The sequence below is a fragment of the Taudactylus pleione genome, unplaced genomic scaffold, assembly GCF_031769625.1.
Source record: "Taudactylus pleione unplaced genomic scaffold, aTauple2 ptg000574l, whole genome shotgun sequence".
Taxonomy (NCBI): domain Eukaryota; kingdom Metazoa; phylum Chordata; class Amphibia; order Anura; family Myobatrachidae; genus Taudactylus; species Taudactylus pleione.
Genome location: NW_028284976.1, coordinates 315,515 through 342,416, shown reverse-complemented (window position 1 = coordinate 342,416; position 26,902 = coordinate 315,515). Strand labels below are relative to the sequence as shown.

The 26,902-nt window shown below is 47.6% G+C and overlaps 1 protein-coding gene across 1 annotated transcript in view; it reads right to left on the bottom strand.

Moving 5' to 3' along the window:
- The window catches only part of LOC148481538 (alcohol dehydrogenase 1-like), a 207,057-nt gene extending 187,533 nt beyond the window's left edge, over window positions 1-19,524 (bottom strand). The window contains exon 1 of the mRNA XM_088453272.1: window positions 19,496-19,524. The gene's annotated coding sequence lies outside the window, so the exon portion shown is untranslated. The remainder of the gene's footprint in view (window positions 1-19,495) is intronic.
- Between the last annotated feature and the right edge of the window lie 7,378 nt (window positions 19,525-26,902).

Genomic DNA, 26,902 nt, shown 5'->3' with positions numbered 1-26,902 from the left:
CCCATGTGTGCCTCTGCTCCAACTCCTATATGTATCTCTGCCTGCCCCTCATGTGTACCTCTGCCTAAACCCCTATATGTATATCTGCCTGCCCCATGTGTGCTTCTGCCCCAACCCCTATATGTATCTCTGCCCGCCCCCATGTGTGCTCTGCCCCAAACCCCATATGTATCTCTGCCTGCCCCTCATGTGTACCTCTGCCCCAACCCCTATATGTATCTCTGCCTGCCCCCCATGTGTGCCTCTGCCCCAACCCCTATATGTATCTCTGCCTGCCCCCATGTGTGCTTCTGCCCCAACCCCTATATGTATCTCGGCTTGCCCCTCATGTGTGCCTCTGCCCCAACCCCTATATGTATCTCTACCTGCCCCTCATGTGTACCTCTGCCCCAACCCCCATATGTATCTCTGCCTGCCCCTCATGTGTACCTCTGCCCCAACCCATATATGTATCTCTGCCTGCCCCATGTGTGCTTCTGCCCCAACCCCTATATGTATCTCTGCCTGCCTTTCATGTGTGCTTCTGCCCCAACTCCTATATGTATCTCTGCCTGCTCCTCATGTGTGCCTCTGCCCCAACCCCTATATGTATCTCTGCCTGCCCCTCATGTGTACCTCTGCCCCAACCCCTATATGTATCTCTGCCTGCCCCTCAAGTGTGCTTCTGCCCCAACCCCTAAATGTTTCTCTGACTGCCCCATGTGTGCATCTGCCCCAACCCCTATATGTATCTCTGCCTGCCCCCCCATGTGTGCTTCTGCCCCAACCCCTATATGTATCTCTGCCTGCCCCTCATGTGTGCTACTGCCCCAACCCCTATATGTATCTCTGCCTGCCCCCCATGTGTGCTTCTGCCCCAACCCCGATATGTATCTCTGCCTGCCCCATGTGTGCTTCTGCCCCAACCCCTATATGTATCTCTGCCTGCCCCTCATGTGTGCCTCTGCCTAAACCCCTATATGTATCTCTGCCTGCCCACCATGTGTGCCTCTGCCTAAACCCCTATATGTATCTCTGACTGCCCCTCATGTGTGCCTCTGCCCCAACCCCTATATGTATCTCTGCCTGCCCCCCATGTGTGCCTCTGCCCCAACCCCTATATGTATCTCTGCCTGCCCCCATGTGTGCCTCTGCCCCAACCCCCATATGTATCTCTGCCTGCCCCCCATGTGTGCCTCTGCCCCATCCCCTATATGTATCTCTGCCTGCCCACCATGTGTGCCTCTGCCCCAACCCCCATACGTATCTCTGCCTGCCCCTCATGTGTACCTCTGCCCCAACCCCTATATGTATCTCTGCCTGCCCCTCATGTGTGTGTGCCTCTGCTCAAACCCCCATGTGTGTCTTTGCATCACATGTGCCTCTACCATCCCCTTTGTGTTCCTTTGCCCATTTTTATCTGTCCCCCTGCCCACCCTCCCCATATGTACCTATGCCCACCCATCCTTTATAAGCATCTTTTCGCTTCCCCTCATTTGTGTGCCCCTGATTGGGGAGCACTACTTGTTTCATTTATACTGGGCCCCACAAATTTTAATGCAACCCTGCCTGCACCCACCATGTTGCATCTTGTAGACTGGCAGTGCTGGACTATTCCAAGTGGCTCAGACGCAGCCCAATTCTGGCATGAAACAGAGACAGTGATGCGTCGATATGATGTCATGTAACTGCATGCTGCCTCCCGCCACAGTTATTCAGTCACATAGCAAGGCAAGCTGCAGTGCTGACTCAGGCTGCAGTGCAATGAATTTGAATAATTGTTTTTCTTTTTTTGTTTTCCTGAGGGGTCAAAAGTGTTTTATTTTCCTATGGTGGCCAATGTGTTGTTTTTATCCTATTAGGGCCAATGTGTGTGTTTTCCTTCATGTGAGGGGTTAATGTATTTGGCTTTTTTTTACTACCAGGGTCAATGTGTGTGTCTTTCTTTATGTGGGGATTAAAGTGTTTGTTTTTCAAGTGGGGACCAATGTGTTTCTATTTTTTCCTGTGTTGGCCAATATGTTTCTATTTTTTCCTGTGGAGGCCAATGTGTTTGTTTTCTCCTGTGGGGGCCAATGTGTTTGTTTTCTCCTGTGGGGGCCAAAGTGTTTGTTTTCTCCTGTGGGGGCCAATGTGTTTTTTTTTCTGTGCGGGCCATTGAGTTAGGATAAAAAACAATCGGGGCCAATGTATGTGGCTTTCTTCATGCGCGGGTTAATGTATTTGGCTTTTTACTACCAGGGCTAATGTGTGTGGTTTTCTTCATGTGGGGGTTAATGTATTTGGCTATTACTACCAGGGCCAATGTGTGTGTTTTTCTTCATGCGCGGGTTAATGTATTTGGCTTTTTACTACCAGGGCCAATGTGTGCGGTTTTCTTCATGCGCGGGTTAATGTATTGGCTTTTTATTACCAGGGCCAATGTGTGTGGCTTTCTTCATGCGCGGATTAATGTATTTGGCTTTTTACTACCAGGGCCAATGTGTGTGGTTTTCTTCATGCGCGGGTTAATGTATTTGGCTTTTTACTACCAGGGCCAATGTGTGCGGTTTTCTTCATGCGCGGGTTAATGTATTGGCTTTTTATTACCAGGGCCAATGTGTGTGGTTTTCTTCATGCGAGGGCCAATTTGTTCATTTTTTTTTTTGCTACTGCTGTCAATGTCATCTGCTACATGCTTCAAGGTCTGTAGCTGCTAAATTGTTAAATTTACAGAAAACCTTAATTTAGATGGGACCCAGAAAAAGTCAAGTAGGACCCCAATTTTTTAAAATGAGGGTTCCCTGGGACCCACATTTTTTTGGGCTCAGCGCAATTCATATTTTAATGATATCCAAGGGGATGAAGGCATAGCAAATCTAAAGGCATTCCCAAATGGTTGATCTTAGTTTCCCTTCAGCTAAAGGACACTGGTGTGACGTTGACTGAGGGTGGAAGTGCAGTTCCATGCCCTGACATCGCTGTCATTTCATCTCAACTGTAGTATCTGGCCACCAATAGTAGAAATTCTTATCCTTGCGGGCTAGCTTCGCTCGCCACAGGTTAATATACCCACTGTATATCCACGTGGATAGTAAACGATTGCATCAGAGTCCTGTAGCTGATGGGGAATTAGCCGCAATCGGTAATGTCTAAATCCCCTTCACGGAGAGGACCCTGACGTCATCAACCAGTGTCCAGCGTCATTCCCTACCATCCAAGTAGGCATAGAGGGAGAATATAACCTTGTGGCAAATGTAGCGAGCCACCGAGCCCGAAGTGTGGCGAGCGCAGCGAGGGGACAACTTTCTTCTTTAGGTGCCGTTAATGGGCGTGGAACTGCACTTCCGCCCTCACTCACGTCACTTCCAGGTCCCTAGCATAAAGGGGAAATAAGCTCTACCCTTCCTATTAGGCCTATCTGGAGATGCATCCAAGTTTAATTAGGTTACATATCCAGGGACCTTGCTACAATTATGTAACTAGGGGCCTCATTACGAACGAGTTTTATTACCAAAATGAGTGATAAATGTCCCTGTGTATGATAATGGTGCTCCAGCCAATCAGCTCCCAACTATCACCTGTTAGAAAAATGACAGTTGGGGGCTGATTGGCTGGAGCACCATTATCATACACAGGGACATTTATCACTCGCTTTGGTAATAAAACTCGTTCGTAAATGGGGGTCTATGTGTACTCCCACTTACTGTGCTCAACTTACACTTGCTCGTCTCTGTTCTGCCTCTCCAGACGTCAACGACTGCAAGTGTAACATACACTCAAAGCTAATATGGAGGCATTTTGGTATGGGACCTGTGTATTTTTATGCCGCACAAATGGACTTGTCTCTAGCTCTAAATATTATAGATCCTGTTGTACTGGGCCTTACCAAGATATATATTCAATTGTCCAATAATAGAGGAATAATGACAGCCCAAATTACATTAAATTGTCCTGGAGTGGCTGGATTTAGCTCAAGATCAATGTGAGCACTCTGGGCCTGATTCAGAGATGGACGGTAATGCGATCGCAGCTGCGAAAATATGCTAACGATTCCAAAGAACACCCGAGCATAAGGACGCCCACTGCTGCCTTTTCACGGTATCAGTATGTTTGACCACTGGACGTGAGCCCGGCAGTTCAAATCCCGACGCCGGCAGACCGATGGAGGAGATCCCGACAGCATAGGTAAGTTTACTATTCCTAACCCTATTCCCCCCCCCAACCCTCCTTTAGGGGTGCCTAATCCTAACCTCCCCCTTAGTGCCTAACCCTAACCTCCCCCCGTTGTGCACTCAGCTTCAGAGCATGTGCAGTGCGAAAAAATGCAAATCGCTCTGCAAACAGGCCTACATGTAGCTCCGCATCAGCCCCAAAGTCTTCACTCACTATGAAAGTCTTCAATCAGTATTTGTTACCATATGTCTATGATATATGGCCATGTGAATAGTTATGAATTAGAGTGCTGTATATATATATATATTTAATTGCATTATTATTATTATTATTATTATAGTCAGGGGCGGATTGGGAACTTAAAGTTGCCCTTGAACATATTCTGAGTGGGCTCATTCAAAATTAAACTGTAGGCGCCACAACACAAACATAAGTGGTGCTAGCAAACAGCCAATGCATACCTCCCAACTTTTTCATCCCTCGAAGAGTGACACTTTGCGCGCCTAAGGTGCGTGCGCGTGCCCAAAAAGGGGGTGGGACTTAGCTAGAATGGACGTGGCTTCCCGGAAACGGGGAGTAGCCTCGCGGCAACCCCTGCTTGTGTAATTATAGGGGGCGTGCCCAGTGCTCTCCAAGATGCTGGGCAGCCCCCAGGCTCTCACTACACTAGTGAACAGATGCTGTGCGCATGGTATCAGTTCACCTTCTGCACACCAGCTGCTCTACCATGCAGAGCAGCGGTGTGTGCTCTCCCCAACTGCCCCCCCACCGCAGGACACTGCGGCCCGCAGGTGGGACAGCGGGACAGTCCCCCGCTCAAAGCGGGACAGTTGGGAGGTATGCCAATGTGACACCCATACAATTCATAAAGTATCTTTGTGCCTGCCATACAGCACAAACAGCATCCCAGTCAAGGGCGTAGCTATAGTAGGTGTGGAGAGTCCGGCTGCTACAGGATACAGGCCGCCTCTGGGGCCTGACCCTCTCCCTACACTGAGTTACACTGCCATCTCCTGAGCCCCAGCTCTTCTAGTCTCACCAGAGCTGCAGCAGGGCAGTTGGGCCCAGAGCTGATCTAAGCTACAGCCATCTCTAGCTGCTGCCTGAATGCATTGTGATGTCACAATGCAGGTCACAGCCCTATGTAAAGGATGCCCAGCTAATGGCAGCCATTTTGTGGTGACATTTGTCTTACATTGATACTCTTTGAGTAGTTCCTGCTTTATTTAGGTGACTGGATAACAACTAGTGATATGAATTTTGGATTATATCTTTCAATAAGGTCCTGAACAGCAACATCTTCAGAAAAAGAATCTGAGTAACTTCAGGTAAGGACTTTATAATACATTATGGCCTGTCATCCTCACCCTTTCAGACACCTCCCTCCATTTTATCGGCAGTTTTTAATATAGAAACAATGGATAAAGCAAATTATCCAGATCAAACCATTGACACAATCCTACTGGAGCCCTGAACACAGATTCAGCACCCAATATACAATATATATATATATATATATATATATATATTATATATATATATATATATATATATATATATATATTAGGGATGTGCAGGCTCGGTTTTACTCGGTTCTTATCGCCACTTTACCGCAAATTCGGATTTATTATATTGGCTATCCAAAACACGTTTGGCGATAGCCAATAAAATGCCGTTTAAAGATCCGAGTAAATCTGAGTAAAACCGGACCCGCTCACCCCTAATATATATATCTATATATATATATATATATATATATATACTGCTCAAATTTGCAGCAGATCTCAGACAGTAGATGCAGAGAATGGGGCTTCTATAGGCCCCAGGCTGCCTCTGAGTGTTACTGCAGGTCATCTGCTGTCACTGGCCCAGCCATCTCTGCCTCCATCTCTCCTCATTAACAGATTTATTACTGAACCATAGCCTTCTATATACCATGTTATAGTATAAACATTTAGGATTAGGGACACTGTATTTTTTTTAAATATATTTTTACATTTATAATGCTTACTATATGCTAATCACCATTCATTTAATGCTGCATGCAGCTTAGCATTTACATTGAAAATGGATAAACTGCAAAATAATTTGTATGAGGGGGGGTTAGTTTGGAAATTTTGCTACGGGCACCCATGGGTCTTGCTAGCCCCCTGATCCCAATGATCGTCATACAGTACAGAGAGCATCTCAGTCACCGCCATAAGTATAGAGACCAGCTTAGTTACCAACATAAAGTACAGAGGACCTGATTCACTGTGGATCGCAACTGCATATACAATTGCAAGTACGCACGCAGTAGTATGATAATCCATTGCGATCGCTATTCCCTTGCAGCACTACATAAGGATGCCCACTTTACTTACCACACATTCGTAAAGACTGCGAAACCATCGGTACAATCGAGTACCACGCAGCCTCACGCACATTTGCACAAGCTCTGACCTTACGCAGAAATTGCTATCTTCCACGCACGCTATGAGACCTCAGGCTGCGTAAGCCAACGTAGTGGATAAAGTATGCACGCCCCTTCAATGGCGTACAAACGCACTAGCACACCTGCAATTTGCCGACCACCCCCCCCGTCACCACCCACAAACGGCACTTCCTGTCAATCACTCTGCAAAGGGTCTGTGTAGTCACTACGATCGCATTGGCTAGTTTGCGCACTGCTATGCCTACGCATGCACAGAACACAACAATCGGGTAAATGCGTGCATAATCGCAGTTGCGAACAGTAGTGAATCAGGCCCAGAGATCATTCCAGGGGCTGCCACACATTAAATTGAGCATCCTAGTGACAATACAGCACAAACAGCACCCTAGTTACCACCATACACCAAAGACTGTGGCCCTCATTCAGACCCGCTCGCAAGCGCTGTGCGTGCGCAAGCCCCGGAGCAAGTGACAAATTCACTCGCTCCGGGGCTCGCTACAAACGGGGCGGCTGTCGATGTTGATCTACAGCTTGCCCCATTTTGTAGGCGGGGTGGGGGGGTGGGCGGACAAACGGAGGCGTTACTGAAGGAACGCCTGCCATTTGTAGGCGGCCCTACTGACATCACCAGTGATGTCAGTAGGGAGCTTCCTGCTCTGTTGGAGCAGGAAGCTACCTGGGGCTTGCGGTAGACGAGACCCTACCCCAAGGATCTCGTCGCAAGCCCCGACCACCTGGTCACTCGCTAAACCTGTGGGTGGTAACCCACAGCTTAGCGAGCGGCAAGGAGGCCGACTTTCAAATCAAAAGCGGCCGCCCACATTCATAGCGAGCGCGCACTTTTTGCGAGGGGCACTGAATGAGGGCCCGTATCTTATGATCACCATAGAGCACTGCCAGCATCCCAGTGGCTGACATAATGTACTGACAGCATTACATTGAATGTCATACAGTACATTGAGCATCAAGGTGATGTCATACAGTACATCATAATGTACATAGCACCCCAGACTTGTACAGTGGTCATTTTGGGTCGGCTCATGGAACAGCACTCTGGCCAAAGCCCGTGGAGACCAGCATGAGAGATCACCATGCCTGAGTGACCCTAGCTGCACAATTCCTGTTACATGTTTTTATTTAATTTTATTTATTACCAGTTATTTATATAGCACACATATTCCGCAGCGCTTTACAGAGAATGGTTTACCATGCACATCAGTCCCTGCCCCAGTGGTGCTCACAATCTATATTCCCTACCACATGTACACACAAGTTACATACATCTACCCGTAAAGCCTACATTCAATTCACCCTGCTGTTTAGGTGCGCATAGTTATTCTAGTCTACATCAGTATTTTAAGTAATTGTTTCCTATAGTTTAATAAAATTAGCCAGTATTTTGGTTTAAGTTATTATATAGAGATATGTTTTTTCATAACTTGCCAATAGTTAAAGTTTGTATTTTGCAGACGAGAATGTCACATTAAGTATCCCTGAGTTGGTTTACTCACAATTGTATTTTGATTGCTGGCAATCTAAATAGTGTGTGTTTCTGTTTGTGTGATAAAAGCATCTTCATATGTGCACTGTATATTTAGAGTTTTATGTAATATTTCCCTCACCCAATTTATGAGAGAGGAGGAGTCAAATAAATGTTGAGGAGGGGAGGTCTTGTTGGCTGGGACCTACTCTGTTAATCCCCAGAGGTGAATCCTCTACCTGGTTGGTAACCGAGTAGACAGGAGTTTACCAGTTGTTGTTCTCAATGGGGTAGATGGAGCTACAGCTCCAGGCCTACACATACAAGTAGGCCCATCAGAGTGATTGCATTAAACAAAAAAAATTGTGGGTCCCAGGGACCCCTCACTTTACAAAATGGGGGTCCTACTCCACTGTTTTTCGGTAAAGGCAGGGAGATGTTTGGGTAGAGCTGGAGCCAGTGGGCAGGCAGAACTGGGGATAGGGAGGGGTAAGTTCAGACAGCAGTTGCGACATTGCTGGGAGCAAGGAAAAGGTTAGGGGCAGGCAGTACCAAGGGTAGGGAGGGGATTAGGGTAGATAGCTGGGGCAGTATTAGGGGCCAGAAGGAGGTTAGGGACAGGCAGTGCTGGGGAAATGTGAGCGGTGCACGCAGTTAACAGTCAAAGTAAATGGGAAATACACACAGCTACACAGTCGGGGGCTAGGGAAGGAATGCACACAGTTACTGTACAGAGTCAAATGTGTAAAGGGCATTACTGCATGGTATAAATGTGTTATAAGCGGCACTACTGTGGTGTCACGTAAGTAAAGGACACTACTGTGTGAATAAGGAACATTGGCCCTGATTCAGAGCCGGACGCTCTGACCAGAGCGCTCGCTCTGAATCAGGGCCCTCCTCCATTAAAATGGAGCGTCCTCCAGGACGCTCGTATAGCTGTGGGTCACCACCCACAGCATATACGAGCGTGCAAAAAGATGGTCACGATGGTCTTGACCATCGCGACAATCGGACTTGCGAGGGAAACCCTGCGGTCGGGTTTCCCTGCCGCAAGGCCAGGAGTGATTTTGGCTCTATCAGAGCCAATATCACTCCCACTGACATCACTAGTGATGTCAGTGGGGCCGGCTTCAGACGGTAGGCGTTCCCATGGGAACGCCTCAGTCTGGCAGGCACGCCCCCGGCACGCCCACCAAAGGGGGCGTGCTGTCAATCAACATCGACAGCACGCCTCCTTTGGTGCGAGACCCCGAGCGATGGAAGGCCCGTCGCTCGCCGGATCTCGCGCATGCGCACGACGGAGCACCCTCCGTCGTGCGCATGCGCAGTGGGGAACATCGACCCACTTGCGAGCGTACTTCCGCTCGCGAGTGGGTCTGAATGACCCCCATTATACAGTGAAAAGCTAAAACAGTTGTCCCCACCCGTGGGCCGCAGTGACCGGCATCTAATCACAGTGAAAGGAGAGCTTGGGGGCAGCGCAGCATCTCCGTGAGTGCTGAGCATGCCCTCTACAGTTATTAAAAGCAGTCACATCAAGGACACGCCCCCTTTTCTGAGTGACCACATCCCTTTTCGGACGTGCGTCTTCGGCGCATTGTTAAGTGGCCCTTTCTGTAAGGCTCCCTGCCTGCGCTAACATCAAGACTAGGGGATTGCAGCAGATAACAAGAGATATGGTAAGAACTTACCTTTGTTATCTCTGTTTCTACGAAGTCCATAGGGTCCACAGGGTGACCTTGGGGTATAGCTGGATCCTGGATCCTCGGGCACCACGGAGTTAAAGCTTTTAGCTGCTCCCAGGATGCACTTGGGTCCAACCTCCCCTATACCCCGCCCCCGAGCCACAGGCACCTCAGTTGGTAAGCAGCCCAGGCCGGAGGAGGAGACGAAACAGAGAGAAGGAAGACTGGAACACACAAGAACCATACTCACAGAAATGGGAGACGGAAAACCGGTGACCAGTCACAGAGCCCATATGAAGCCAGGTGCGTCAGGGCGGGTGCCCTGTGGACCCTATGGACTTCGTAGAAACAGAGATAACAAAGGTAAGTTCTTACCATATCTCTTGTTTTCTACTTCAGGGTCCATAGGGGTCCACAGGGTGACCTTGGGGATGTCCCAAAGCAGTCCAACTAAGGGCGGGGACGCTCCTGTGCTGATAGGAGAACCCGGCGCCCAAAGGATGCATCCTGAGAGGCAAAGGTGTCAAACGCATAGAACCTCAAAAAGGTCTGAATGGAAGACCAGGTGGCCGCCTTACAGAGCTGAACAGCAGAGGCGCCACGGCTAGCAGCCCAAGAAGGGCCCACGGACCGAGTGGAATGAGCCTTAACAGAGGCTGGAACAGGTAAACCCTCCTGCATATAAGCCTCAATAATAACAGAACGAAGCCAACGGGCTAGAGTCTGTTTGTTGGCAGGCCAACCCCTCTTGTGAAAACCAAAGAGGATAAACAAAGAATCCGACTTCCTCACAGAACTAGTCCGGTCCACATAAACCTGGAGTGCCCTTACAACGTCTAAGGAAGTCTCCCCAGCCGAAAGATCAGGTGACTGAAAGGCTGGTACAACAATTTCCTGATTAATGTGGAACCTGGAAACCACCTTAGGCAGGAAATCAGGACGAGTGCGAAGCACCGCTCTGTCCTGATGAAAAATCAGAAAAGGGGGACGACAAGAAAGCGCCCCCAAATCTGAAACCCTCCTGGCAGAAGCAATTGCCAAGAGGAAAACAGTTTTAAAAGTTAGCCACTTGAGCTCCACTGACTCCAAGGGCTCAAAAGGAGGACCCTGTAAGGCCCTAAGAACCACCGCCAAATCCCACGGGGCCACAGGTGGCACAAAGGGAGGCTGGATTCTCAAAACACCCTGGAAAAAGGTGTGTACGTCCGGCATAGCAGCGATCCTGCGCTGGAACCACACCGACAGACCAGACACGTGTACCTTCAGTGAAGAAAGACGTAATCCTAACTCCAAACCGGACTGAAGGAAAGCCAGAATACGCGAAACTCGGAACACCTGGGGATCATAGTTTCTGGCCTCGCACCACTGAAAGTAAGTGTGCCACACTCTGTGATAGATCCTCGCGGAAGCAGGCTTGCGCGCCCTCAGCATGGTGGTAATAACGGAGCTAGAAAAGCCCCGAGACCTCAGGACGGCTGTCTCAAGAGCCACGCCGTCAAAGATAGTCGACCCAGATCCGGATGAAGACAGGGCCCCTGAGACAACAGGTCCCGCCGTTGAGGTAGGAGGTACGGAGCGTCGATGGACAGGCTCCGCAGATCGGAGTACCACGGCCTTCTGGGCCACGCTGGGGCCACCAGGATCAGTGTGCCTCCGTCCTGTTTGAACTTGCGCAGGACCCGAGGCAGCAGAGATATCGGAGGGAACAAGTAAGCCAGTTGAAACAGCCATTTCACCGACAGCGCGTCTATCAGACTTGCGCCTGCGTCCCTTGTCCTTGACCCGTAAACAGGCAGCTTGTGATTGTAACGGGACGCCATCAGGTCCAGCTCTGGCAGCCCCCACTTGTCCACGAGTAGTTGGAATACCTCTGGATGAAGCGACCATTCCCCGGGATGCACATCGTAACGGCTGAGGAAGTCTGCCTCCCAATTGAGGACTCCTGGGATGAAAACTGCCGAGAGAGCTGGAAGATAGCGCTCCGCCCAAGCCAGGACGCGGGACACCTCCGACATCGCAGCTCGACTGCGAGTCCCTCCCTGGTGATTGATGTACGCCACCGAGGTGGCGTTGTCTGACTGCACCTGAACGGCCCTTCCGTGAAGAGCGGTGCCGGACGACTGCAGGGCTCTGTATACTGCCCGCAGTTCCAGGATGTTGATGGGAAGAATCGCTTCCTCCGCCGACCAACGACCCTGAAGTGACAAGGAGCCTGTCACCGCCCCCCAACCCCGGAGACTGGCATCTGTCGTGAGCAGAACCCATTCCGGGATCCAAAAGGGGCGCCCCTCCAGGAGATGCGCTGTCTGCAGCCACCAGGCTAGGGACAGACGCACCTCCGAGGACAACACCAGCATCTGAGAGCGGATCCTGTGTGGCAATCCGTTCCATTCTGAAAGAATCAGCCCCTGCAGGGGCCTGGAATGGAACTGGGCAAACTCCACCATGTCGAATGCCGACACCATGGACCCCAAAACTCTCATCGCTGAGTGCACCGACACTCTGCCACTGCTCAGACAACTGTGAATCCGCAGCTGTAAGGAGGAGACCTTCTCTGGAGTCAGAAAAATCCGTTGCTGACGAGAGTCCAGCAGGGCCCCCAAATGAACCATCCGTTGTGATGGGATGAGGGAGGATTTCTTCCAGTTGATCAACCAGCCGTGCGCCTGTAGACAAGCGACCGTCAGGTGGAGATGCTGGATCAGTACCTCCGGGGAGCTTGCCAGCAAGAGGAGGTCGTCTAGATACGGTAGCAACCGTATCCCCTGGCTCCGAAGGTGAGCCGCCATGACCGCCATCACCTTGGTAAATACCCTTGGTGCCGTGGAGAGACCAAAGGGTAGAGCCCTGAATTGGTAGTGGTTGTGGAGAATAGCAAACCGCAGAAACCGTTGGTGCGATGTTGCTATAGGCACATGGAGGTAGGCGTCCTGGATATCCAGGGAGACCATATAATCCCCCGGTTCCATCGCCAGTATGATAGAACGCAAAGTTTCCATTCTGAATTTGGGAACCCTGAGAAACCTGTTCAGGGACTTCAAATTGAGGATGGGGCGATGAGAGCCATTGGGTTTCTGCACCAGAAACAGCGTAGAGTAATACCCCATCCCACGTTGAGACTGTGGTACGGGTATAATGACCCCCGCCGTCAGCAAGGCCTCTATGGCTTCCTGAACCTGCAAGGCCTTGGTTTTGTCCTGAGAAGGACTTGTGCAAAAAACTGGCAAGGCGGCCTGTGCCGAAAAGACAGGGCGTACCCCTGGGAGACCACTTCTCGCACCCAGGCATCCGTGGTGGTATTGTGCCAGCACTGGGCGAATTGAAGAAGTCGGCCTCCCACTCTGGGGTCCCCCAGAGGGAGGCCCGTCCCATCACGCAGAAGGCTTATCTTCTGGCTTGGAAGAAGGGCGCCTAGCACTCCAGGCTTGCTTCTTTGGCTTTGAGGCGGTCTTGGGTGCGGACTGCCTCGGGAAGGACTGACCCTTTGCCTTGCCCTGAACCCGAAAGGAACGAAACGCCGAGCTCCGGACCTTAGCAGGTGTAGTAGCTGAAGGGAGGAAGGCTGACTTGGATTTTGCCAGGGTATCTACTATTTTGTCCAGGTCCGGACCAAATAGTAATTCCCCATTAAAAGGTAAGGCCTCCAAGCCTTTCTTTGAATCCGCGTCTGCTCTCCAAGACCGCAACCACAAGGATCTGCGAGCAGACACTGCTGCCGCCGAAACCCTAGAGGTCAACAGGCTAGCATCCAAAGATGCTTCTCCAATGTAGGAGGCGGCATCTCTCATCTGTCCTAACAACGCCCTCTGGACGTCCGGAGATTCATCCGTAAACGTGTCCTCCAAGGCATTGGCCCACCCCTCAATGGCCTTGGCCACCCAGGAGATGGCCATGGACGGCCGGGCTACAGCCCCTGAGAGAGAATAAATAGACTGTAGACAAGTCTCCACCTTCCTGTCCGTAGGATCCTTCAGCGAGGATATAGACGGCAATGGCAAAGTAGCACTCCTGATGAGGCGTGTTACATGGGAATCGACTGCAGGCGGAGTTTCCCATTTCTTACAATGCGCTTCCGGGAATGGATAATTGGACGCCAAGCGTTTCTGTGGCAGGAAACGCTTACTGGGTGTCTGCCAGGCCACCGCCATGTGATCAGTCAACTGATCAGACAAGGGGAACGCTGTAGAAGTAACCTTAGCTTTTTTAAAACTAGGATACCTTGACTTGGGAGCGGGTGCCTCATCCTCAATCAGAAGAATAGCCCGCACCGCCTTAACCAGAGCCCGCACATTGATGGAAGACTTAGTGTCTACCTCCTGGACTGAGGCATCTGAGGCTGAGTCATCCCGTACCTCACCATCATCCGAGAACCCCTCAGAATCCGAAAGATGCGCAGCCTGTGCCATGACTGAGCGTTTAGACGCCCTGGAGGGCACGTCACTGCGCAACATCGACTGAAAAGCCGAAGATGCTGCCGCCAAATCTTGGACAGTGTGGGAAAGCGCATCCACCCAGGGTGGAGGAGCTGTCACAGGAGCCTGAAACGGCACCACAGCCGGCTGTGCCACAGGGGTGGACTGAATATACATTGGCAACCCCGCATAGGGACCAACAGGCTGAGACCCCGGGGGAGTCTGCAATAATTGTGGGACACCCGGGGAATGGGGGATGGCAGGCTGGGGCAACGCCCTAGTAGGGGCGGCAGTCGGGACCGACAGACGGTCCGCGATGGACACCAGCACCTGGGAAAACATCGCCCATGGTGGCTCCTGCGAAATGGGAGGTTTAGACGTACCAGGGACCGCCTGGCACCGTCCGCACAGGCCGTCCTGTGACAAATCCTCCCTATCCACTCCTGCAGAACAGCGCCTGCAGGAGAACAATGCTGGAGCCCCGGAGTGCTCAATCTCCTCCTCAGACATGACTTAGGAAGAAAACGTGCGCACTCACCAGTGTGCTGAACAACAGCCCACAATATGGCACCGTGTAGCACACAACTGTATGTGACGGACCTCACAAATACGTGATCTATATAGGTGAGGTCAGTAGAAACACCCTTCCCCCGCACACCTGTAGGGCTTGTAGGAGAAGGAAAGGGATAGGTACAGGCTGACAGTAAGTAGAAAAAAGACACAGACAGGCAGCACTAGCAAAAGTCACATACCATGCAGGAAGATATACTCACTGCACCTTTCCACTACAATCAACCTCCCAGATTCAGTGTCTGGGAGGGCTATAGCGCTGTGTACACTGTCCTTCTGCAGGGGAGAGGTACACAGGGGGACCGGTCCGCGTGCTCCCTGAGAGTATCCACGCTGCCACAGAGAAAATGGCCGCTGGAGACCTCAGAGGAGGAGTGGCCGAGTATCTGCAGCTCAGCGACGCCAGACTCCGAGCTGAAAGGCGCGCTGAGCTGAGGGGAGGAGCCGCTAGACAGGGAAGGCTTCCTCCCCTGGCTAGCATATTAACCCCCGGGTTGCCGGCATCCCGCTTGCCGCGATATTAACCCTGGTGGTCTAGTGGTCTGGCGGGGTATGCCTCCGCTGGAGGGGGGGCCCGCCGCCACCGCTAGCGCCCCCGGTCTGTCCCCTAGACCGGGGGCATGGGACTGCATTTGAAAGGAACCCGCGCACCGCCGCTAATCAGCGGTGCGCGGCTTACCTGATCTCCCCGGCGTCTTCCGGCAGCAGTCCCGGGGGAAACCAGAGTCCGGCTAGTACAGACTCTGGCTTCCCCCGCCGCGATCCCCAGTTCAGTGCTGGCGTCGCGGCGCCAGCAGGGAGAAGGAGCGGCAGCGTGGGCGTCTGTACAGACAGCCCAGCGCTGCTGCTCTAGAGAAAAAACTTATAGTAAAAAATAAATAAATTTAACTAAGTTAAATAAAAAATTAAAAGCTTTAGGGGGCTGCTCCTGCAGCCCACCCCGCAGGGTGACCCGACTCCGGCCGGGCACCATCTAAAACTGAGGTGCCTGTGGCTCGGGGGCGGGGTATAGGGGAGGTTGGACCCAAGTGCATCCTGGGAGCAGCTAAAAGCTTTAACTCCGTGGTGCCCGAGGATCCAGGATCCAGCTATACCCCAAGGTCACCCTGTGGACCCTGAAGTAGAAATCTGGAATAGCTACTGTGGTCCCCTGTACATACATCCTGGCCGTTATCAATATTTACATACCACCTCAGAAAAAATGGTTGTTTTCTGGGATATACCACACATACAGTGCTTAGCAAAAGTATTCACCCCCCTTGGCTTTTTACCTTTTTTGTTACATTACAACCTGTATTTTTATTTTTTATCTGAATTTTATGTGATGGATCTGCACAAAAACAGTCTAATTTGGTGAAGTGAAATGAGAAAAATATATATAAAAAAGAATCTTTATAAATAATATTCTGAAAATTGCCATATGCATATGTAATCACCCCCTTTGCTATGAAGCCCCTCAAAAGTTCTGGTGCAACCAATTACCTTCAGAAGTCATATAATTAGTTAAATGTCCACCTGTGTGAAATCTAAGTGTCACATGATCTTTCAGTATAAACACACCTTTTCTGAAAGGCCACAGAGGCTGCAACACCACTAAGCAAGAGGCATCACACCATGAAGACCAAGGAGCTCTCCAAACAAGTCAGGGACAAAGTTGTTAAGAAGTACAATTCTGGGTTCGGTTATAATAAAATATCCAAATCTTTGATGAACCCCCGGAGCACCATCAAATCCATCATCATCAAATGGAAAGAATATGGTACCACAACAAACACAAAGGAGGGCATTAATCAGAGAGGCAGCACAGAGACCAAAGGTAACCCTGAAGGAGGTGCAGAGTTCCACAGCAGAGACTGGTGTATCTGTGCATGTGAACACAATAAGCTGTACACTACATAGAGCTTTAAATATCATTACTGCAGGCAGGGCACCCCTCTCCCACACCATTACTCTAGAGAGGGCACCCTCCTTAATCGTCATTCTACACTGGGCATCCCTTCTCCCACACCATTAGCCTGGACCATACACCTCACCGTTACCCTGGACTGGGCAACCCCTATATCTACTACCGTGGGTGAAGGGGGCCCAGTTGCTATGGGGTTCGGGACTCCTCCAGGGCACAGCCCACCCCCTGCACTCAGTCATGCTGGAGAATTACACTTCTGTTCTCTTTGCTGGGATGGACTAACTGACGACCACACTTCCAAACAGGCTCCCAAGCTACAAAGAGCTCAGCCACCACCACACTGACACTACCTATGGCTCAGGGGGGCAGCTATGCCTTGTTAGAGATTGCATTGCTCCAAGTCCAACATATGCTTCCTGCTGGGGGCAGGGTTAGTGATCGCTGCAGCTCCGTTGCTGGCTGCCAGTCTGAGGCAGCAGAAAGTAATGGTCAAAGGAGCCGCAGTGTTGTGTCTTACGTGTCGGCTCCCTGTGACCTGGAACTGCGAGTGTTCAACTGAGGTATTTGGTGCTGTCTGCTGTTGCTGGGGAAAGGTATCTTTGGGTACAGGAATCAGTAGGTACAGGTATAAGTGGGATCAGGTATAAGTACAGAAAGGTATCAGTTTTGACAGGAATCAGTGGGATCAGGTATCAGTAGGGACAGGAATCAGCTATCAGAAGGGATCAGTGGGGACAGTATAAGATTGCCTTTCGTGTTCTTTAGTGAATTAGGTAACTTTTAGCCACCAGGATAATAAAGCTCCCATGCCCTAAGCCCACAGTCCTTACAGTTTATCAAAGGACACAATTTTATCTAATTAATTATTACTAATTATGGGGGTCATTCAGACCCACTCGCGAGCGACAGTACGCTCGCAAGTGGGTCGATGGTCCCCACTGCGCATTCGCACGATGGAGGGAGCTCCGTCGTGCGCATGCGCGAGACCCGGCGAGCGATGGACTTTCCATCGCTCCGGGTCTCGCACCAAAGGGGGCGTGCTGTCGATGTTGATTGACAGCACGCCCCCTTTGGTGGGCGTTCTGGGGGCGTGCCTGCCAGACGGAGGCGTTCCCATGGGAACGCCTACCGTCTGAAGCCGGCCCCACTGACATCACTAGTGATGTCAGTGGGAGTGATTTTGGCTCTGATAGAGCCAAAATCACTCCTGGCCTTGCGGCAGGGAAACCCGACTGCAGGGTTTCCCTCGCAATTCCGATGGTCACGATAGTCAAGACCATCGCGACCATCTATTTGCACGCTCGTATATGCTGTGGGTGGTGACCCACAGCTATACGAGCGTCCAGGAGGACGCTCCATATTAATGGAGGAGGGCCCTGATTCAGAGCGAGCGCTCTGGTCAGAGCGTCCGGCTCTGAATCAGGGTCTATATTTTCTTTTTTACTTGTCTTTCACTGGGGTGTGAAAGTGAAGAGTGAGAAAGGCATCTTTCACAATTACATTTTACAGACGCTCAACACCAGTACACAGTAAAGTATTTACAGTACTTTCATTCATATTACATAAGTAATAATAAAATGACATTAAATTGTCTCCTTTTTGTAAGTGTGGTTATCAGCTGGGAGCATTTTTAATTTTTAGCTTGAAGTGTTATAGTGCATACACACGGTCAGACTTGCTAGATCGACGATAACGATGATCGATTTTACCAACGATCTCATTAACGATGAACGATTTCTGACAGTATTTAGATGAATATCGTCCAAATCTGACTGCAAACACAGTCGATATCAGATATCGTTATCTGACATGCGGGCATACACATTGTTCATCGATGCATGCCAACGATATGAATGATGTAATGATTTTTACAATCATTATTGTTCATATTTTCCAGAAACTCTGACCGTGTGTACCTTCCATTACACTAATGGTGCATACACACGGTCAGATTTTTCTTCAGATCTGAACGATAATAATTTAAAAAATCATTCAATCCTTCATATCTGAAGGAAAATCTGACATGTGTGCAACGATGAACGATGCGCGTCCCCGTTTGTCAGATAACGATATATCTGACATCTGATGAGTTTGCAGTCAGTTTTGGAGGATTCCATTCATTTTAATACAGGCTGAAATTGTTCAATCGTTTACAAATCGTTCATCTGACATATCTGACCTTGTTTATGCACCTTAACTAACAAATGCAGCGATATTTTGGACGATGGAACGATATCGTTATCGTTCAGTCGTCCAAAATATTGTTCAGTTTCCGCCCCAAAACGATGAACGATAACGACCAATGCGTGATCCCCCTGGTCGTTGGTGTTTTTAATTCAACGCCTGAGCCTGCTGTGCAACCTGACAATATTGTCAGGTTGTAGCATATTTGGGGATGAGGGAGGGAGCCCGGCGCTGAGCGATATCGTTCAGAGTTTGTGCTCAGTGTTGTTAACGACAATGCGCACACCCCTGCCGGGGACACACTAGATGATGTCACTCATGGAGCACATTGTCCCGTGTGTATGCAGCATTAGTATGGACATCCGCTGTCTCTCTATGTAGAAGCATTTGAGGCCCTTTCAAAATTTTGCTATGAGGCCGAAAAAAACACTAGTTACGCCCCTGCCCACATCTCATTACTTCATACCAGGAACCTACATCATCCCATAACATTCCCCTTCCCACATCGTCACTTCAGGCAGAGCCCCCCCACTCCCATATCATTATTCCAGACAGGATACCCCCACCCCCACCATTACGCCGGACTGGGCAACACCTACATAAAGAACTACTCCCTACCTTTGCAAGTGCTCGCATCACCAGCTCCCCGCTATTCATTCCGCACACCCCGTGTTACCCCGTCCCGCTCACCAGGCTCCAGCCGGCTATCCGCGTCCGTCCCGCACATGACGAAGGAATGGCCCATGGGCCAGCTAGGCGATAAGGAGGATTGGCCGAGGCTGGAGAGGACGCTCACACCCCGTCTCCGGGTGCTCCGCTCTGACTTTGTGATGATGAGGGAGCCTATCCACGGGCGGCTTCTATCAGCACTAGTCCCGCTAACTCTCACGATCTCCGCTATTGGCTGAGCGGCGGCTGCAATGTGACACAGATCTGCAGAACGAGGTGAAGCGCGAACCAATCACTGGCTGCTTCTGCACACTGACTCCGCCCACCACCAGTAACACGAGCTCGCAGCCTGCTGTCCATCCATCGCGTTAACCACGCCCACTTTAACGGCCGCAGCAGGCGCGGCCTCATTGCATTGTTGCCATGCCTGGTCCCGTCTGCTCCTGAGTCCTCCTCCTCCTGCATGCTGCCTCCTCCGCGGTCAGTAGTATTATATTGTGTATATACCACATACAGGGGTGTTCAATATGGGTGCGATAACATCGTTTTTGCGTTAATATCGGAGCTATGACGTCATTATCGCACGTTTTAGTTTTACACTGTATTCAATATCAAAGACTTATCGCAGTTTTGAATAGTCTTTGATAAAAAACGGGGATAACTTTTCACCATTGAATAGGTGTCGAAAAAAAGTGCAGAATTGGGGTTTAGGGGTGCAGGCTTAAAAAAAAATAGCCTGCACCCCTGGGACTGACATTTAAAAAAGAACTGTGTCAAAAAAAGTTTAAAAAAAAAATAGGGACACCCCAAAAAATTAATTTAAAAATTGGGGTGAAAAAAAAAAAAAGGGAAAAAATTGTTTAACAATAGGGAAATAGGTTCAGGGCTATTCTGCAAGTATGCGGCAAATGTTTTCTAGAATAGATTTATAGCGGCAGGTGCACAAATACAGAATTTTAAAAACTTACTTTAGGGACATCAAAATATGCTAGTACCTCATAAGAGGGGTATTCAATATGAAACGTTAACTTCACTGTCGAAGTTAACGTTTCATATCGGAGTTTTTTTCTGCGTTAAAGTATGGTGCGCGCTCCCGCTTATCCCCGTATTCAATATAAAATGAATGAAAACGGGAAACTCCGACGTTGGATTTGCGTAAAGTTACGAATTTTTCCTTAAAATAATTGTAAGACCCCCCTAAAGTTGTAAAAACATAGGGGAACACTATGTGTAACCCCGTTTTAGCCTTTAATTGAAAGTCGGGATTTAAATAGCCGCAGCAGGTGTTTTTTTCCCGACATTGAAGAAGTGATGCAGAAGAGCACTTAGGTTATTTTTTTCGTTTTTTTTAAGTGGTCCCATCAAATTTGGGGTGCATGAAAATGGGTACTAGCATATTTTTATGTCCCTAAAGTAAGTTTTTAAAAATTCTGCATTTGTGCACCTGCCGCTATAATTCTATTCTAGAAAACATTTGCCGCATACTTGCAGAATAGCCCTGAACCTATTTCCCTATTGTTAAACAATTTTTTCCCTTTTTTTTTTTTTCACCCCAATTTTTAAATTAATTTTTTGGGGTGTCCCTATTTTTTTTTTAAACTTTTTTTGACACAGTTCTTTTTTAAATGTCAGTCCAAGGAGGTGCAGGCTATTTTTTTTAAGCCTGCACCCCTAAACCCCAATTCTGCACTTTTTTTTCGACACCTATTCAGTGGTGAAAAGTTATCCCCGTTTTTTATCAAAGACTATTCAAAACTGCGATAAGTCTTTGATATTGAATACAGTGTAAAACTAAAACGTGAGATAATGACGTCATAGCTCCGATATTAACGCAAAAATGATGTTATCGCACCCATATTGAACACCCCTGTTAGTGTAGGAGAGATAATCAGTGGTACAAACAATATCAAAAAATCAAATTCATACATAAACATACAATTGTGCTAGCATAGTTAATACACATAAAAACAAATTACAATATATCAGTAATAATAACGAGCCTTAGTAAAAAGTGCATAAATTCATATGGGTATTAAACTATATTCCAAATATTATGGACACATAGAGACTTCCTTCCTCTACTAGCAACGAAACACTTTACGTCCCAGGGAACAAATTTGTATTCCAAAACTTGGTGGATGAATGTTATTTGTAAATCACCAAACAACTATGGCCTTCATTCAGAGCCGTACGCTCTGAGCAGAGCGCACGCTCTGAATGAGGGCCGCCCTCCATAATTATGGAGCGTCCTCCTGGACGCTCGTATAGCTGTGGGTCACCACCCACAGCCTATACGAGCGTGCAGTTTGATGGCCGCGATGGTCTTGACCATCGCGACCATCGAAACTGCGAGCCGGAGCCTGCGGTTGAGGTTTTCAACCGCAAGGCCCGGAGTGATTTTGGCTCTATCAGAGCCAAAATCACTCCCACTGACATCACTAGTGATGTCAGTGGGCCGGCTTCTGACGTTAGGTGTTCCCTTGGGAACGCCCCCGTCAGTGAGGCACGCCCATCAAAGGTGGCGTGCTGTCAATCAACATTGACAGCACGCCCCCTTTGATCAGACACAATGAGCGAAGGACTTTCCTTCGCTCGTCGCGTCTGGCGCATGCGCACGACGGAGCTCCCGCCGTCGTGCGCATGCGCAGTGCACAACATCGACCCACTTGCGAGCGGACAGCCGCTTGCGAGTGGGTCAGAATCAGGCCCTATGTTGCTAATTATCATGCCTTGCGTTGCATTTGTTGCTAGTTGCGTGAGCATGTGGTAGGGAATATAGAGTGTAAGCTCCACTGGGGCAGGGACTACAGTGAATAGCCAAATTTTTCTCTGTAAAATGCTACGAAATATATGTGCGCTATATAAAAACCTGGTAATAAATGCTAATAAATAATTAGGTACAGATGCGTCCACATGCAGTACATCTATCCTCCATGTGTTTTGAGAGATGTGTTACAAATAATGGGTGAGTACAATGTGACTCTGTAGCACAGGGCATCTTTCCAGGTGACTTTTTCCATTAAAATGTGTCTTATTTGCAAAGTGATGCGAATAGGATGCAAAAGCAGCTTATACTGATTAAAATGATATACGGCATGCCTACTGTATAATCTGTGTGCAACTGAGCTGTATCTGCATGCGATATGCAACTTTACAGTGTCACAGCTGCTGACACTGTAACGTAGCATTTTGCATGCAGATATAGCCACAGTCGCACACAGAACATACTGTAGGCTTGCCACATATAATTTTAATCAGCATAAGCTGCTTGTCCATCCTATTTGCATCACTTTGCGAATAAAATGCAGTTTAAGGGAAAATGTGTCACAAAAAGATGCTCAGCGGTACCGATTCGTGCCATGGTATAACACATCTAGAAGGGCTGTTGAACGCGCAGGGAGGTTAGATGTTTGTGAACACATCTGTTGATTGCCCATATATAGATAGATATAGAGATAGATAGTAAGGTAGCTAGATATAGTGCAAATTCACCCTGCCAACAAGGACAGGCCCAACTGAGATATATTTGCATGTATAGTGTATAGCAAGAACATGTTATCGCGCCTCCCAATATGTTTTTTCCAGGTGGGCCTTTTCCATGAATCAAAATGTGAGGTCAACATCTAAACAAACTACATCGCTGGACTTTTGTGAGGTCTCCTTGATTCCAGACTTCTACTCATGGCAACAATCAAAGATGAACCACCGAAGAAGGAGACCCTGAACAGGTAATTAATGATTATTAATTACCGGTAATTCTCAGGCTAGACTTGCTCTAGGCCTGCAGAGGCACGATGATATGTTCCTGCTATACATTGATACTTAAAAATGTCTCTTTACTATGGACTATTCTACTTATGCGACACTGTGATTTGGTAGTGTCAGATATTCAGTAATTCTGTTTATCTCAGGATGCAGTATATCTCAGCTGTTCACTCTCCCTGTTTTACTCCATAAATCATGCTTTTTAGTCTAAATCCCAAACAGCATTATGCTCACCTTTCCTAACCAAGAATCTTGGGGTGGTTTTTCAATCACTTGGACTTAATGTTGGGAAAATGTGAACCTTTTGATTAGAAGGTTTGCCTCCAATGTCTAATATTTAAAGATAGATCATAGATTGATAGGTAGCTCGATCATTGATAGATAGACACTAGTTAGCTACCTTAGATTCCCCATATATAGATAGATATAGAGAGATAGAGAGATAGATAGATAGATAGATAGATAGATAGATAGATAGATAGATAGATAGAATGAAAAGATAGAAAGATAGAAAGAAAAGATAGATAGATAGATAGATAGATAGATAGATAGATAGATAGATAGATAGACACTAGTTCTTTGGTACTTATGACTCGTCTTTTGCTGTGTTGCTAAATATCATGTCTTGCGTTGCATTTGTTGCTAGTTGTGTGAGCACGTGGTAGGGAATATAGACTGTAAGCTCCACTGCGGCAGGGACTAAAGTGAGTGGCCAAATTATTCTCTGTAAAGCGCTGTGGAATATATGTGCGCTATATAAAAAACTGGTAATAAATACTAATAAATAATTAGGTACAGATGCGTTCACATACATCTATCCTCCATGTGCTTTGAGATGTGTTACAAATAATGGGTGAGTACAATGTGACTCTGTAGCACTGAGCATCTTTCCAAGTGACTTTTTCCATTAAAATGTGTCTTATTTGCAAAGTGATGCGATTAGGACGCAAAAGCAGCTTATACTGATTAAAATGATATACGGCCTGCCTACTGTATAATCTGTATGCGACTGAGCTGTATCTGGATACGATATGCAACTTTACAGTGTCACAGCTGCTGACACTGTAATGTAGCATTTTGCAGCAGCAGCACACAGAACATAGGCATGCCACATAACATTTTATTCAGCATTAGCTGCTTGTCCATCCTATTTTCCATTGCTTTGCAAATAAGACACATTTTAAGGGTATAATTTGCACGAAAAGGTGCTCAGTTCTGTAGTGTCGTGCCACGGTATAACTCTACTAGAAGGGCTATTTAACGTGCAGGGAGGCTAGGTGTATGTGAACACATCTGTAGGTTACCCATATATAGATAGATATAGAGATAGATAGATAGATAGATAGATAGATAGAATGAAAAGATAGATAGATAGAAAGAAAAGATAGATAGATAGATAGATAGATAGATAGATAGATAGATAGACACTAGTTCTTTGGTACTTATGACTCGTCTTTTGCTGTGTTGCTAAATATCATGTCTTGCGTTGCATTTGTTGCTAGTTGTGTGAGCACGTGGTAGGGAATATAGACTGTAAGCTCCACTGCGGCAGGGACTAAAGTGAGTGGCCAAATTATTCTCTGTAAAGCGCTGTGGAATATATGTGCGCTATATAAAAAACTGGTAATAAATACTAATAAATAATTAGGTACAGATGCGTTCACATACATCTATCCTCCATGTGCTTTGAGATGTGTTACAAATAATGGGTGAGTACAATGTGACTCTGTAGCACTGAGCATCTTTCCAAGTGACTTTTTCCATTAAAATGTGTCTTATTTGCAAAGTGATGCGATTAGGACGCAAAAGCAGCTTATACTGATTAAAATGATATACGGCCTGCCTACTGTATAATCTGTATGCGACTGAGCTGTATCTGGATACGATATGCAACTTTACAGTGTCACAGCTGCTGACACTGTAATGTAGCATTTTGCAGCACCCGCACACAGAACATAGGCATGCCACATATCATTTTATTCAGCATTAGCTGCTTGTCCATCCTATTTTCCATTGCTTTGCAAATAAGACACATTTTAAGGGTATAATTTGCACGAAAAGGTGCTCTGTTCTGTAGTGTCGTGCCACGGTATAACTCTACTAGAAGGGCTATTTAACGTGCAGGGAGGCTAGGTGTATGTGAACACATCTGTAGGTTACCCATATATAGATAGATATAGAGAGAGAGAGAGAGAGAGAGAGAGAGAGAGAGAGAGAGAGATAGATAGATAGATAGATAGATAGATAGATAGATAGATAGATAGATAGATAGATCGATCGGTAGGTAGACAGTTAGATAGGCAGACACTAGTTCTTTGGTACTTATAACTTGTCTATTGCTGTGTTGCTAATTATCATGCCTTGCGTTGCATTTGTTGCTAGTTGCGTGAGCATGTGGTAGGGAATATAGAGTGTAAGCTCCACTGGGGCAGGGACTACAGTGAATGGCCAAATTTTTCACTGTAAAGTGCTGCGGAATATATGTGCGCTATATAAAAACCTGGTAATAAATACTAATAAATAATTAGGTACAGATGCTTCCACATGCAGTACATCTATCCTCCATGTGTTTTGAGAGATGTGTTACAAATAATGGGTGAGTACAATGCGACTCTGTAGCACAGGGCATCTTTCCAGGTGACTTTTTCCATTAAAATGTGTCTTATTTGCAAAGTGATGCGAATAGGATGCAAAAGCAGCTTATACTGACTAAAATGATATACGGCATGCCTACTGTATAATCTGTGTGCAACTGAGCTGTATCTGCATGCGATATGCAACTTTACATTGTCACAGCTGCTGACACTGTAACGTAGCATTTTGCATGCAGATATAGCCACAGTCGCACACAGAACATACTGTAGGCTTGCCACATATAATTTTAACCAGCATAAGCTGCTTGTCCATCCTATTTGCATCACTTTGCGAATAAAATGCAGTTTAAGGGAAAATGTTTCACAAAATGATGCTCAGCGGTACCGATTCGTGCCATGGTATAACACATCTAGAAGGGCTGTTGAACGCGCAGGGAGGTTAGATGTTTGTGAACACATCTGTTGATTGCCCATATATAGATAGATATAGAGATAGATATTAAGGTAGCTAGATATAGTGCAAATTCACCCTGCCAACAAGGACAGGCCCAACTGAGATATATTTGCATGTATAGTGTATAGCAAGAACATGTTATCGCGCCTCCCAATATGTTTTTTCCAGGTGGGCCTTTTCCATGAATCAAAATGTGAGGTCAACATCTAAACAAACTACATCGCTGGACTTTTGTGAGGTCTCCTTGATTCCAGACTTCTACTCATGGCAACTATCAAAGATGAACCACCGAAGAAGGAGACCCTGAACAGGTAATTAATGATTATTAATTACCGGTAATTCTCAGGCTAGACTTGCTCTAGGCCTGCAGAGGCACGATGATATGTTCCTGCTATACATTGATACTTCAAAAATGTCTATTTACTATGGACTATTCTACTTATGCGACACTGTGATTTGGTAGTGTCAGATATACAGTAATTCTGTTTATCTCAGGATGCAGTATATCTCAGCTGTTCACTCTCCCTGTTTTACTCCATAAATCATGCTTTTTAGTCTAAATCCCAAACAGCATTATGCTCACCTTTCCTAACCAAGAATCTTGGGGGTGGTTTT